This window comes from Xenopus laevis, chromosome 9_10L, assembly GCF_017654675.1.
Source record: "Xenopus laevis strain J_2021 chromosome 9_10L, Xenopus_laevis_v10.1, whole genome shotgun sequence".
NCBI lineage: Eukaryota > Metazoa > Chordata > Amphibia > Anura > Pipidae > Xenopus > Xenopus laevis.
This window is the reverse complement of record NC_054387.1, coordinates 129,482,140-129,494,808: the sequence shown is the minus strand read 5'-3', so window position 1 is coordinate 129,494,808 and position 12,669 is coordinate 129,482,140.

The window sequence follows — 12,669 nt, the reverse complement described above, 5'->3', positions numbered from 1 at the left end:
TAGCAGAACAGGCACTGGAGAAAAACTGCTGAAGGTGCAGCACAGCGCCCTCTATATTACTCCAGTGGTAAAGTCACAGACAAATTCACTACAGGCCTGAAGGAATGATGAACATTACTGTACTTAAAATGTAGATTACGATACTATAAATAAATAAATAAATATATATATATATATATATATATATATATATATATATATATATATATATATATATATATATAAAATTATATATAAATTTAATATCATTTTGAAATTTGGCATGGGGCTAGAACATGTGGGATTATTACATGTGAGATAATCTAATTTGTGAGGTTTTCATTTATTTATTCTTCTAATCAACTCACAGTTTAAAAAAATTCAAACCTCTGTTTATTCAAAAAAACAAAAAACTCGGATTTTGCGAGTTTACAAGCTCAAAATCTAGAACAACCTGAAAAATTTGAATCAAAAAAATTATTTGAATTTTGCCTAGGACAACTCTAATTGACTTCTACATGAACTTGCAAGCTTTTAGATGCCAGAGTTTTACATTCAAAGTCGAAGTCAAGTTTTTGTGCTTAATAAATACCAAACTTTCTAGTTTTTGCATATATAATTTGTATTTGATTTTGTGAGTTTTTGTGAAAAAATTTGAATCATGGCAAAAAATTCAAATTCGAACACAAATGATGATTTCCCAGGTCCTCCTAACTCTGTGACTTGTGCACTGATAAACTTCAGTCACTCTTTACTGCTCCACTGCAAGTTGGAGTGATATCACCCCCTTTTCTCCACTATTGTTCATTATATCAGTGTATTGATGTTACAAAAGAGAGAATGAGGAGCAGATAAAATAAGTGACAATAAGTGCATTTTTTTATATTTCTAGTGTATGTAAAAACATTGCTAATGAAGAAATAACAGAGATCAAAATGTTGCTTGAAGCTGCCAGAGACCTGACAGGTACAGTATGTGCTATATTTCTATTTGTTGTTAAAAACATGAGTTTGTGCTGATCTTACTTTGCATCCATGTGATATTAACGCAATATTAGCAAACTCATACTCAAGTAAAGATAAACTGTTAAAAAATGCATTTTTTTCTACATAGTTGTTAAAGGGGTTGTCCATCTTTTAGTTAACTTTTAGTATGTTATATAGCCAATTGTAAGAAACTTTTCAATTCTTCTGACTCTTTCCAGCTTTCAAATGGGGGTCACTGACCCCATCTCAAAAACAAATGCTCTGTAAGGCTACATATTTATTGTTACTGCCACTTTTTTTATTACGCCTCTTTCTATCCAGGCCTCTCTTATTCATATTCCAGTCTCTTATTCAAATCAATGCATGGTTGCTAGGGGAATTTAGGCCATAGCACCCAAATTACTGAAATTGCAAACTGGAGAGCCGAATAAAAAGCTTAATAACTCATAATCCAGAAATAAAAAATGAAAACCAGTTGCAAATTGTCCCAGAATATCACTATCTACTGTATGTCATACCAAGAGTTAACTCAAAGACAAAAACTCCCTTAAAATATAGATAAATATCTGATTTAGTGTGACACTTTAAAAGAATCCAGTTTTGGGGGTACATGCACAGCTCAGAGTGAGCCAGACGTGTTCCAGTTGAATTCTGTCTCTCATCCTACCGAACACCCAATATTCAGCATCGCAACAGCTTCCAAACACAAAGGGGCTATTAATTACAACACTAGCGGCAAACAATGGGGATAAAGCAGAACAAAGAATTTTCAATTTGGCTATGACCAAATTTAAGGAACTGTAACACCAAAGTGTTTAAAAGGAATGACAATATAATGTACTGTTGGCCTGCATTGGTAAAACTGTTGTGTTTGCTTCAGAAATACAACTATAGTTTATATAAACAAGCTGCTGTGTAGCCATGGGGGCAGCCATTCAAGCACAGGATACACAGTAGATAACAGATAAGTACTACTATAGTTTATATAAACAAGCTGCTGTGTAGCCATGGGGGCAGCCATTCAAGCACAGGATACACAGTAGATAACAGATAAGTACTACTATAGTTTATATAAACAAGCTGCTGTGTAGCCATGGGGGCAGCCATTCAAGCACAGGATACACAGTAGATAACAGATAAGTATTACTATAGTTTATATTAACAAGCTGCTGTGTATAAAGCTATATCTAAGGAAGACCATACTAACCCCCCATATAATAAAAGTCACTTAGTTTGCCCAGTAACAGTAACTCATATCAACCAATGAGATGTTTGCTTTTAAACACGTGACCAGTAAATGCTGCCTGCTGATTAGTTGCTATGGGTTACTGCTCCCGGGCAGTTTAATTACATGACTTGCCAAAACCAAGACGAAGAAGGGAAGAGAGGCAGGTTTATTGCAGTACATGTTTCAGGAATCAATACCTTCATCAGAAGCATAAGCTTTGATCGCAAAACTCTATACTATACAAACTAAACAAGATCCCTCCAAGGATAATGCACAAAATTCAGGTAGGATTTGTTATATACTGTATAGAAAGGCACGGGGCAACACTCATAGATTTATTGATTTAATATTTACAGTATACAACTCCTTTAAATGTGGAGTTTTAAATGTGGAGGTCAAGAAGTTGTTTGAAGGGGGAGTTGTTCCCTGGGCCTTTCATAAAAGCCATAAAAGGCCTGTATTCTGAACTTTTGGCCCCACTAAAATCAGCAGGGTCATTGCCAAAACCCTTTGCAACCCATATTGGCACAAGACAGGGATGCCCCCTGTCACCACTACTGTTTCTGCTAAGCATTGAACCACTTTCAGCTCCAACTAAAAATTAATTAAAGGGAACAAACTACAAGATTTCTGAGACATGATAGGGTATATTTTATCAAAAAGTGAAGTCCTCTAGAGTGAAATAATGCCACTCTCCATTCATTTCTATGGGTTTTTGAAAGGGGTATTTATCAAAGGATGAACTTTCACTTTTACCCATTGATAAATACTCTTTTAAAAATCCCATAGAAAAGAATGGAGAGTGGTGGAATTTTACTCTAGAGGATTGTGGCAATCTTTAACTTCACTTTTTGATAAATATACCCCTATGTATTTTTAGTTGATACATTGGGCCAGATTCAATTCAGTGAGGAAAAGCTTTATCATGTGAAAACTCATGGACAAGATTCAATTTAAGATGCAATTCAATTCATAAAAACTTATCTCATGGTTTATCATGTGAAAACTCTTTTGAAGTCTATGGGAAAAAACTGGAACTGAATTAGGAGAAAAGTTTTTTCTCCTCGAATTGAATTTCATCCATGAGTTTTAACGTAATAAACCATGAGATAACTTTTTCTCAATGAATTGAATCTGGTCCATTATGTGAAATCTTGGGAGCACCAGATCTCACTACATTTGAATCATTGTGTATTAGAATAGACGAGAGCCAGGGTCTCATATCCCAAATATACAATATATTCAAGTACCACTCTGTGGAAGAGAATCCCCAACCCTATATGCAGCACTTGGGCAGAGACTTTGTTTTATGTAAAAACTTTCATCTGGAAGAAGGAGAATATCTATAAGATTCTTTTTTACAGGTACCACGCCCACACCCTTTTACACAGACTCTTTCTAGATACATCTCCAAATTTATTTAGATTAGTGTTGGTCCAGCTGCACTATATCACATCTACTGGAATTAACTAAAGATAATTCCTATGTGATCCACAGTATAGAGGGCACAGTACAGAGTCATTAAAAGTGGTAGTGGGGTCAAGGGTTGATTAACAGCTCAAAGGGCCCCACCTCCTCCTCAGATATGACCCAGCTCCACCCAGGCCCACCCCTTTTACCAATGCTAAGCACCCTTTAACATGTGGGCTCCAGGTGAGTTGCATTTTTCAGATATTTTGAATGCACTTTTTAAAACCATTATGTGAACCAAGATATTTGTTTGTATGCACTAATGATAAAATCGTGCACATCCCGTTTTCCCTGGCATAATTTACAAATCACGGTATTGGCAGATGATGCACGATCCGGGTCATTGTAAAGTATCGCCAAAGTGCTAAAGAAGGTTTCAAGGGAAAAACAGGCAGGATCAGTGGAGGGTAATCTTAGGGCCCAAATTTGGGGGTCACCCTGTAAAAGGGTCATTACAAACCTCACTTTTTCCTCCCTGGTAATAAAGGGTGAGGGAAGAAACTCAGGTATAGTTTACATTCCTCCTGAAAGACAAAAAATTTGGTTCTATCCCCACTAAACTTTTTAGGGAAAGAAATTTTGGGTTCATGGGGTTTATGAATATTACCCATCACGGCATCAGATCCCACATGGACGACAACAGGAGGTGAAACTACTGGACTTGGCGTCTGTGGTGGAGTGTCCAGTCCAGTCAGGTTATGAAAGCCTTGCATCAGATAGTCTTGCTTTCGCTCCTGGTCCTCCATGTGCTGTAGCAGAGTAGTGAGAAGCACTTCAGTGGTCGAAGGAGCAGCGTGACCTTCGTCTTCGATTGGGCCCATTATAACGCACAGTCGGCACCCTAAATTCAGAACCAATGCTAAGCACCCTGTTCTCGGTTCTTGCTTCTGCCTTTAAAGCCACCTTTCACCTCGGGAGGAGCCCTCGGCTAATCGGATGCCGCCAGGTCTTATTAAGAGAGGTGCCAAGCGAGGGGTTCTGAACAGGCAAAGGGGCACGACTGTAAAGCAAAGTCTTAGGGCGGATGGTCACGGTACAAGGTGTAGGCAGAATCATAGGCAGATCAGACCGGGTTGGGGCAGTCAGAGTACAAAACGGAGTCAGGCAAGCAAGGGTCAAACCAGGAGATCCACCAGTAGGGATAAGAATAAGCGAAGTCAAATATCAGGCAGGGGTCAGGATACAGATGTCAGAATCGTCAAAAAGCCAGGCAGGGGTCACAACAGGAATCAGAATCAGATACACAAATACACCAGGAACAAACTCCTATAATGGGCAATGTAAAAACCTATTTGCACCTTTAAATATGTTTGAATTTCGTGCACTTAGAGAAGGCATCAGAGGAGCAAGACCGGCGTGGCAGGCGTCCCCGCCGGCCCACTAGACCACCAGGGTGAGTAATCCTCACACTAGGTATGATAAACAGTATAATAAAGTATAGTAAAATACTGCATGTATCCAAATTTAGCCCTCATGGAGATAAGTACATTCATAGCTATAAAAATACTAATTAAAATATATCAGGAGATTCTTTACAAACTACCCTGAAACCTGTGCTGTGCTGAGCTCTGTATTTATTATCAAGGTATTGTCAGATAACACAGTATTTTGTTCTTCACAGAGATCTTTCCTATTGTGGTTCTAACCCATAAGACCAGAGGCAATCTGAGTGCTATGAAGGAAAAGTTTGAAAACATGGGAGTGGAGAGAATCTTTGCCCTTGATAATTTCACCCCAGAAGATCACATCAAAACCAGAGGGAGACACGAGGAGGTGCTGAAGTTCTTCTGTGAAGTTACTAAAGATATAAAGTTTCGCTTGGAGAGAATGGGGGATCCAGAGGAAAAGAGACAAGAAAGGAAGAAAAAGGTGCTCAAGTTTATTCATGACAGGGAAATGAAAAGGGGAAAGGAGGAGTTAGATATGCAGAAAATGAAGGAACAAAGGATGAAGAATGACATGGAAGAAATGCAAAGAAAGATAGAAGAGGGGAACAAGAGTTCCTGCAATGTATCTTAAACCTGAAATATTTTCGATCTTTCTACCAGCTAAGGTTGAGTTCACACTATGTTGCTTTAACCTTGTTTGGCTGATAAGTCTAATCATTCTAAATATTTCAGTTTTTTTTAATTCCTGGAAACTTAGAAAACTGATTCAACTGTACAATTCAAATACCACAGATAGGCTTTATTTTGACACTCACACCACATACTTTGATCTACTTTACTAAACTCAGAAACTATCCCAGCGACTAGATTTAAGCATACTGTATGTAGGGATTCTAGATAATAGGATTGTGCTCAGGGGGTAGAACAGTGTACAGGCTTTCCAAACATCTCTTGTAGATTTAAGGTTGCGGTTGTACAAAACAAATTATAAAAATTAAAGGCTTATGTTTGTGCTGTTCCAACTCATTCATCAGTGAAGTGGACCTACTATATCTTGCTTATAGGGCAGGTGCAGCCCTAGTCTCATCATTTTCCATGTACCCTTTTGCCCTACTGTCGCAAATTACCTGGACTACTGCTTAAAGGGGATGTAAACCTAGCCACAACATTGTCCCGGAGTACCCTGTTGTTTTCTATAGAAGTTGATGAGACATAATTATAGAAGCAAGAAAATTCACCCATGAGAAGTCTACTGATCAAATAATAAATGCAAAAGAAGTGACCAATGAGAATGCTGATTCCCAGCACTATGTCAGGCATCTTGCTGTTATGTTACATATAGAGATAATTACCGTATATACTCGTGTATAAGCCGACCCGTGTATAAGCCGAGGTACCTAATTTACCTAAGAAAACTGGAAAAATGTATTGACTCGTTTATAAGCCTAGGGGCCCCATGTCAGATTTCAAAATGTGAATGTGACCCGGCCGCAACAATTGGGGGACACTGGGCAGGTACCTGTTACTGTCTGTGACTGACTGTGTCGCCGCCCGGATTTCATGTTTGCTTCCCTCTGCCACCCCCATTTCATGTTTGCTTCCCTCTGCCACTTCCCCCCCCTGCCCTCCCCATCTGTCGCTCTCCCCACCCCGTCGCTCTCCCCACCCCGGCACTCACGTCTGCTGCTCTTCCCTCTGTCCTTCCCTCTGTCACAGTAAAACGTGACCCGGCCCCAGCAGGACTGCCTGTGACTGCCTGTGTCGCCGCCCGGAGCAGGTCCAGGAGCTCCGGGCGGCGCGTCCTTCCCTGCCGGCGTTCGCTTTCAAAATGGCGGCGCCCATGGCCGCCACGTGGGTAGCGGCCGGCGCCGCTACCCACGTGGCGGCCATGGGCGCCGCCATTTTGAAAGCGAACGCCGGCAGGGAAGGACGCGCCGCCCGGAGCTCCTGGACCTGCTCCGGGCGGCGACACAGGCAGTCACAGGCAGTCCTGCTGGGGCCGCGGAAAGGTATGACCCGCGTATAAGCCGAGTTTGAGTTTTTCAGCACATTTTGGGTGCTGAAAAACTCGGCTTATACGCGAGTATATACGGTATGTCATTTTATTCTTCATTATATGGAATCAGACATGAGGATAAAGGACAGACTTGTTCAGTGCTGGGAAACTGGGCTTAAAGCTTCCAACTCCAGTTGCAGGAACAAAGAACATGGAGCCACATTGATACAGATCAGCTGGGATTCTCATTGGAGGATTTTTTGCATTTTAAAGCAAAAAAAAAAAAAAGTTTGGGAAAAGTTACATTGTGCATTATTGCATTAAGAATACAGCTTGATGTTGCTGGACTTTGGCTCCCAGCATGCCTCAACTTTTTTTATACTCTACATTATCCTGGGATTTGTAGTCCATCAAAAACTGATGTTGAGTTGAGCTGCTCAGTGCAGCAGGGTTTACATCCCCTTTAACTCTGTTCTCTGGTAGCCTTTAAGTAGAGCAGCATCTCTTGTTTTCACCCACAGGAAAGAATGTCTCTCCCTCTCACACACAGGGAAAACATGGTACAACCAGGTGTGTGCTGAGTGTGAAAAAAACTCATAGATTGCATTTGTATGTGATTTTTTAAACACAGCTCAGTGCATTTATGTCAGTTCCAAATGTAACCCCCTATTCTATTGTCTTCTGAACTTATGTCAAGCTCATGAGTACAACCAGGCAGAATATAATGGAATCAATTAGTGAATGTGATTAGTAGGGGCAATTCTTGCCATTATGCCTTCTTTTGCCACCCCTCCCCACGGCACTCACCTTTACAGCACCGGAGAGGGCAGGGGTCCACATCGCTTAGTGCAGAGAACGCAATTGCGCTCTCTGCACTAGAAGAGCCAAATTTCCGGGTTGAAAACCGGAAATTCGGCTCTTAGTTACCAGGAGCAGCATTTTTTCCTCCTCTGGCAACCAGGGGGGTGCTGCCATCTGAGGCGAGTGGCTCAACTCGCTTCATTGGTGGAGCGCCCCTGCCGATTAGATGTGCTCAAACCTACGTCAAATGTATATGAAAACACCCATGCGTGAGCTCTGCAGCAGATCTGTCCTCAGACACAGTGCAATTATCTGGCCAGGTGAAAATGGACCATTTGTTCCTCAGACAAACCTCTATAGCTCAGATCATGCACCATAAATCCATATATCGTTGAACATTTCTAGGCCACACATTCAACACTGTGTCACATAGATTATGGCCAAAACAACTAATATTGGGTCAGTTTATATTGGATACTTTGACTGTACCTAATTATAAAACAAGCAGCTTCAATTGTGCACAGACTATACACAGCTTGACCAGTTCTTAGCCAGTGACAAACTACAAAAAGGGGGGGTTGTGGGAGCACTCCACGTCTAAGTTTAAATGTGTTTAAATACAATGGAAGTGCTACTGATTTGGCCAATTAATCAATGCACATTCCCTGGTCCCCTGTCTCATGAGTAATTCAGTATAAATTCAAGTGAATGTGTTTACAAAAACAGGGTTTTTAAGTTACAAAGTTATGATCATAAAGTTGATAACGAACCACAGTTTTACTCTCCTGTTGCGTTTGCCCTGTGTTGGTTTAGAGAGGTCGGCAGTGATAGTATAAAAATACTTGTACCTCTCTGCATACTACAAGTACCTGCCCCTTTAAGCAAATGGTGCTCTTACAAGTAATGCTATTATGCAGAGAGGCTTTTTATACTATGACCAGAGGTAAACAAGTTAGGGACCGCCATATGGGGTTTACCTTGACGTGGTATCAACTTTATGATCATAACTTTGTAACTAAAAACCCCTGTTTCTGTAAAAACATACACTTGCGTTTATACTGAATTACTCATGAGACAGGGGACCAGGGAATGTGCATTAATTGGCCAAATCAGTAGTACTTCCATTATACTTAAACACATTCTAACTTCGCCTTGGAGTGCTTCCACAATCCCCCTTTTTTGTCTTAGCCACTACATGTTAGTGATATAGAAACCTGGCCTTCATTCTATAATTATGTTTCCCATCATGTGCAGCACATATAATATCACTACATGTTCTACACATTTGGCTTTTGCAGACCTGGGAAAATAAACATCTACTATCTCACTTATTATTAATGTAACCCTATCTTGACTAATACATTGGAATGACACAGGATGGGTCTATGCTAAGTGGAAGAGTGAATTGAGGGTTTTGTGAAACTATACCACTCTTGCTGTTGTGTAAAATAAAAGTAAAGGATGACACAACAGAACAAAGGCTTTATTGTCAAGGAGCCACATGGTTATACTTACAAGCAATGAGGTAGTAGATGATAAATATCAGCCAAAGTGAATGGCAGAGAAAGGTATTGTGACACCAAACCACAGCAGCATGATTTGATCAGGGAGAAGACCAAGAACCTCAAACCCTTTTCAATACTGCAATCCCTTCATGTTAAGCTAGTAACACCTAGGGGAGAGATACCATCAACTCTCAATCCTTGATGGAGCACAGGCTGCTTTTCCTAGCTATTCCTATCTCATATTCCTAGAAAGTACTATAACAAAAGCTAGTCCTGTAACTGACTAATCAAGGGGTCCCTGTTCCCCCTACTTCACTAGAAGGGTTGTCCCCCTAGAGCAGCACAGCTTTACTGGGCCTTGTTAATCTGAGGCTCCCTGGAATATTCTCCTTTTTCAGCAGATGAAGGTCAAAGAGGAAGGAACACCCCTAAGCAAACACTATATTACATTGTGACAGAAGGTGGCCACTAACCTATGGGTCAATAATACAGATATGCTAATGAGTTAAACTAGATACATAGGCTTCTGCCTAGTAACTACAAAAATGAACTAGTAGGGATTTAAAGCCATAGGGGCTAGTTACCCTATGGGTCCCTACATTAAGTTATCAGGCAATGCATTAAATTCAGTCAAGGCCAGCATTAACTCATTACAGAAATATATATTTTGGGAATCTGCTGACAGATGTGAAGACCAAGTACAAAGCCATGGACGTTGTATCAATATTTGTACTTGAAAGTTTTATGCTGCTTTACATCAAAACCAGAGAAGTTCGCAAGGATCTCCTCAAGTCATTAAAAGAAGTTGACTCTGCATGGAGGCAACTGGGGGTGACACAAGGGGGAGCCACATGCCTCCAGTTGGACAGCACTGTACTAGAAAATCATATAAACATGAAATAAACCCAATAGGCTGGTTTAGCTTCCAATAAGGATTAATTATATCTTAGTTGGGATCAAGTACAAGCCACTGTTTTATTATTACACAGAAAAAGGAAATCATTTTAAAAATTGTGAATAATCTGTTTATAATAAAGTCTATGGGAGATGGCCTTTCCTTAATCTGAAGCCTTCTGGATAATGACTTTCTAGATAAGCGATCCCATACCTGTATTCTAAATAACTACTGTTTCTAATTTCTATTTATAATTAAATATATTATAATGAAAGTAAATTCTCAGCTTCACTGGGGGGGGGGGGCTGATTTACTAACATAGAGTCTAAACTATAGCAAAGCAGTTGCTTATAGCAACTAGTCAGAATTTCTCAAATTTTTTGCCTAGAGGCCCATTTATCGACAGTCTCATTTTAGCTGTTTTAGAAACCATGAATAAATTCACTTTCTCTAAAACCACGAATGTCATGGAATTTAGTAAAAGATCTGAATATAAAAACCACAAATGAAAAAAAAAAGCTGAACAATCCGAATCAAAATTTGAAAACCTCTAAAAATTCAAGTTCTTTGGACCATATCTAGAGAAAAAATCAGAAAACCTCTAAAACTAAAACAAGAATTGATTAAAAATGGTCCAATAGTATCTGCGCAGCTCCCACTGACTTCAAGAGGATGTCTACAACTTTAACCTGGTGAAGCTTTGCATTAAGAGTTTTTGTGGTTTATACACTTAATAAATCTATATTTTTAGAGAAATAGAAAAAAAACACATTTTTAGAGGCATATTTGTCAGATTTTAGTGGTTTTAGAGGTTTTTGAAAACATGAGTAAACTCACTTTCTCTAAAAACTTGAAGGCCATGGAGTCTATTAAAAAATCCAAAATGAAAAAACCACTAATGGAAAAAGTTGCAGAAAAGTTGAACTCACTTTCTCTAAAAACATGAAGGCCATGGAGTCCATTAAAAAATCCAAAATGAAAAAGCCACTGATGGAAAAAGTTGCAGAAAAGTAGAGAAAACCGAGTCTTCAACTTTTTGGTAGTGTCACACAAAAGCCAGTGTCAAAAACATCCGAAAACCTCTAAAACCTCAAAGCAAAGAAAGATCTTCCAGTTGTAAAAGGGACCCCTCCATTGACTTCTACATGACTTCAACAGGTTTTAGCTGGTGTTTGTATAGATAAATTGTCGAAGTTTTGTCACGTAATAAATACCGGAAAAGTTGTGGCAAACAGCCGAACCGAAAAAAAATCGCTGGCCAGCGATGTTGCCTCCCCCCTTGCACATGAGTTAACAAGTGTGCGCATGTACGTGCCGATGATTGCAAGGGATATGCGAACAGCTGCTAACGTGGGCGACACGAGGGTCTGAATTAGTGGAAAGTGGTAGAAGAGGTTTTGTGCCTAGCGTCCCTCCTCCCTTGCTCCCTAGGCATGTGCCTCTTCTGTCTACCCCTAGTTCCGACCCTGGACAGATCAAAGCTAATTGCTAACTAGTTGCTATGGACTAAACACAGTGCAATTTAGCACTTCTGTTAGTTTTGAACTCTAGAGCATGACATGAGTGGGTGGAACTGAGGGGAACAATCAACCCCACAAGTGCCATTAGTAACACCACTGTGTATACCCCCCCGTAGGTTATTTGCACTTACAAGGTTGAGTAAATAGCTAAGGCAAAGGGCTATAAGTCAATGGCTTTGGAAAAGTTCACTAATGCTGTGCACCTTTGTAGAATTCTAGACTGTTCACACTTTAAAATCCCTTTTCATGGAGGCACCTACTATATATTAAAGATTTAATAGGTTTAATTACATCTAGACAATGTTGTGTTAACAGAAACATATACAGTGAACGCAATACTGACCCTCTTACAAAGGAAAGTTGTGCTCACCACTATTTTTTAAAACCATTAGGCGGGGGTGCAATGAGGCTGTGACCACAAAATATATATAGTCAACTACAAGAGTCCTCTGCACTCAACCCATTATCAATATATTTAAGACATTGAGACATTTTGTGCATACTGCTACTGAAAAATGCCTTACCCTTTAAACAACACAGGGATTGTTTGTCCATATATTGCAATATATTTAAGCTGAACAACTACGTCAAAGTCATCCCATATCTGGCCAGTCCTACGCTCAATTTTATCTGATTCATTAAGAATTCTATGGTTTAATTATACATTTTACAAAGGGACTAAATTTTACCTGGTTTTAAAAAATAGTGGTGAGCACAACTTTCCCTTGTTTGTTATAGTTATACAGGAGCAGTGATGGTGTTTGTGATGGTGGCAGGTCATGTGAGAATGTGGGCATGGGGTAGGACTCACACACACAACTCCTCCAGTGAATAAGACCCTTAAATGTAGCCTGGCAACTTCAACATTACATGTTTCCTTAGAGTTTTAGTGGTTTACAGC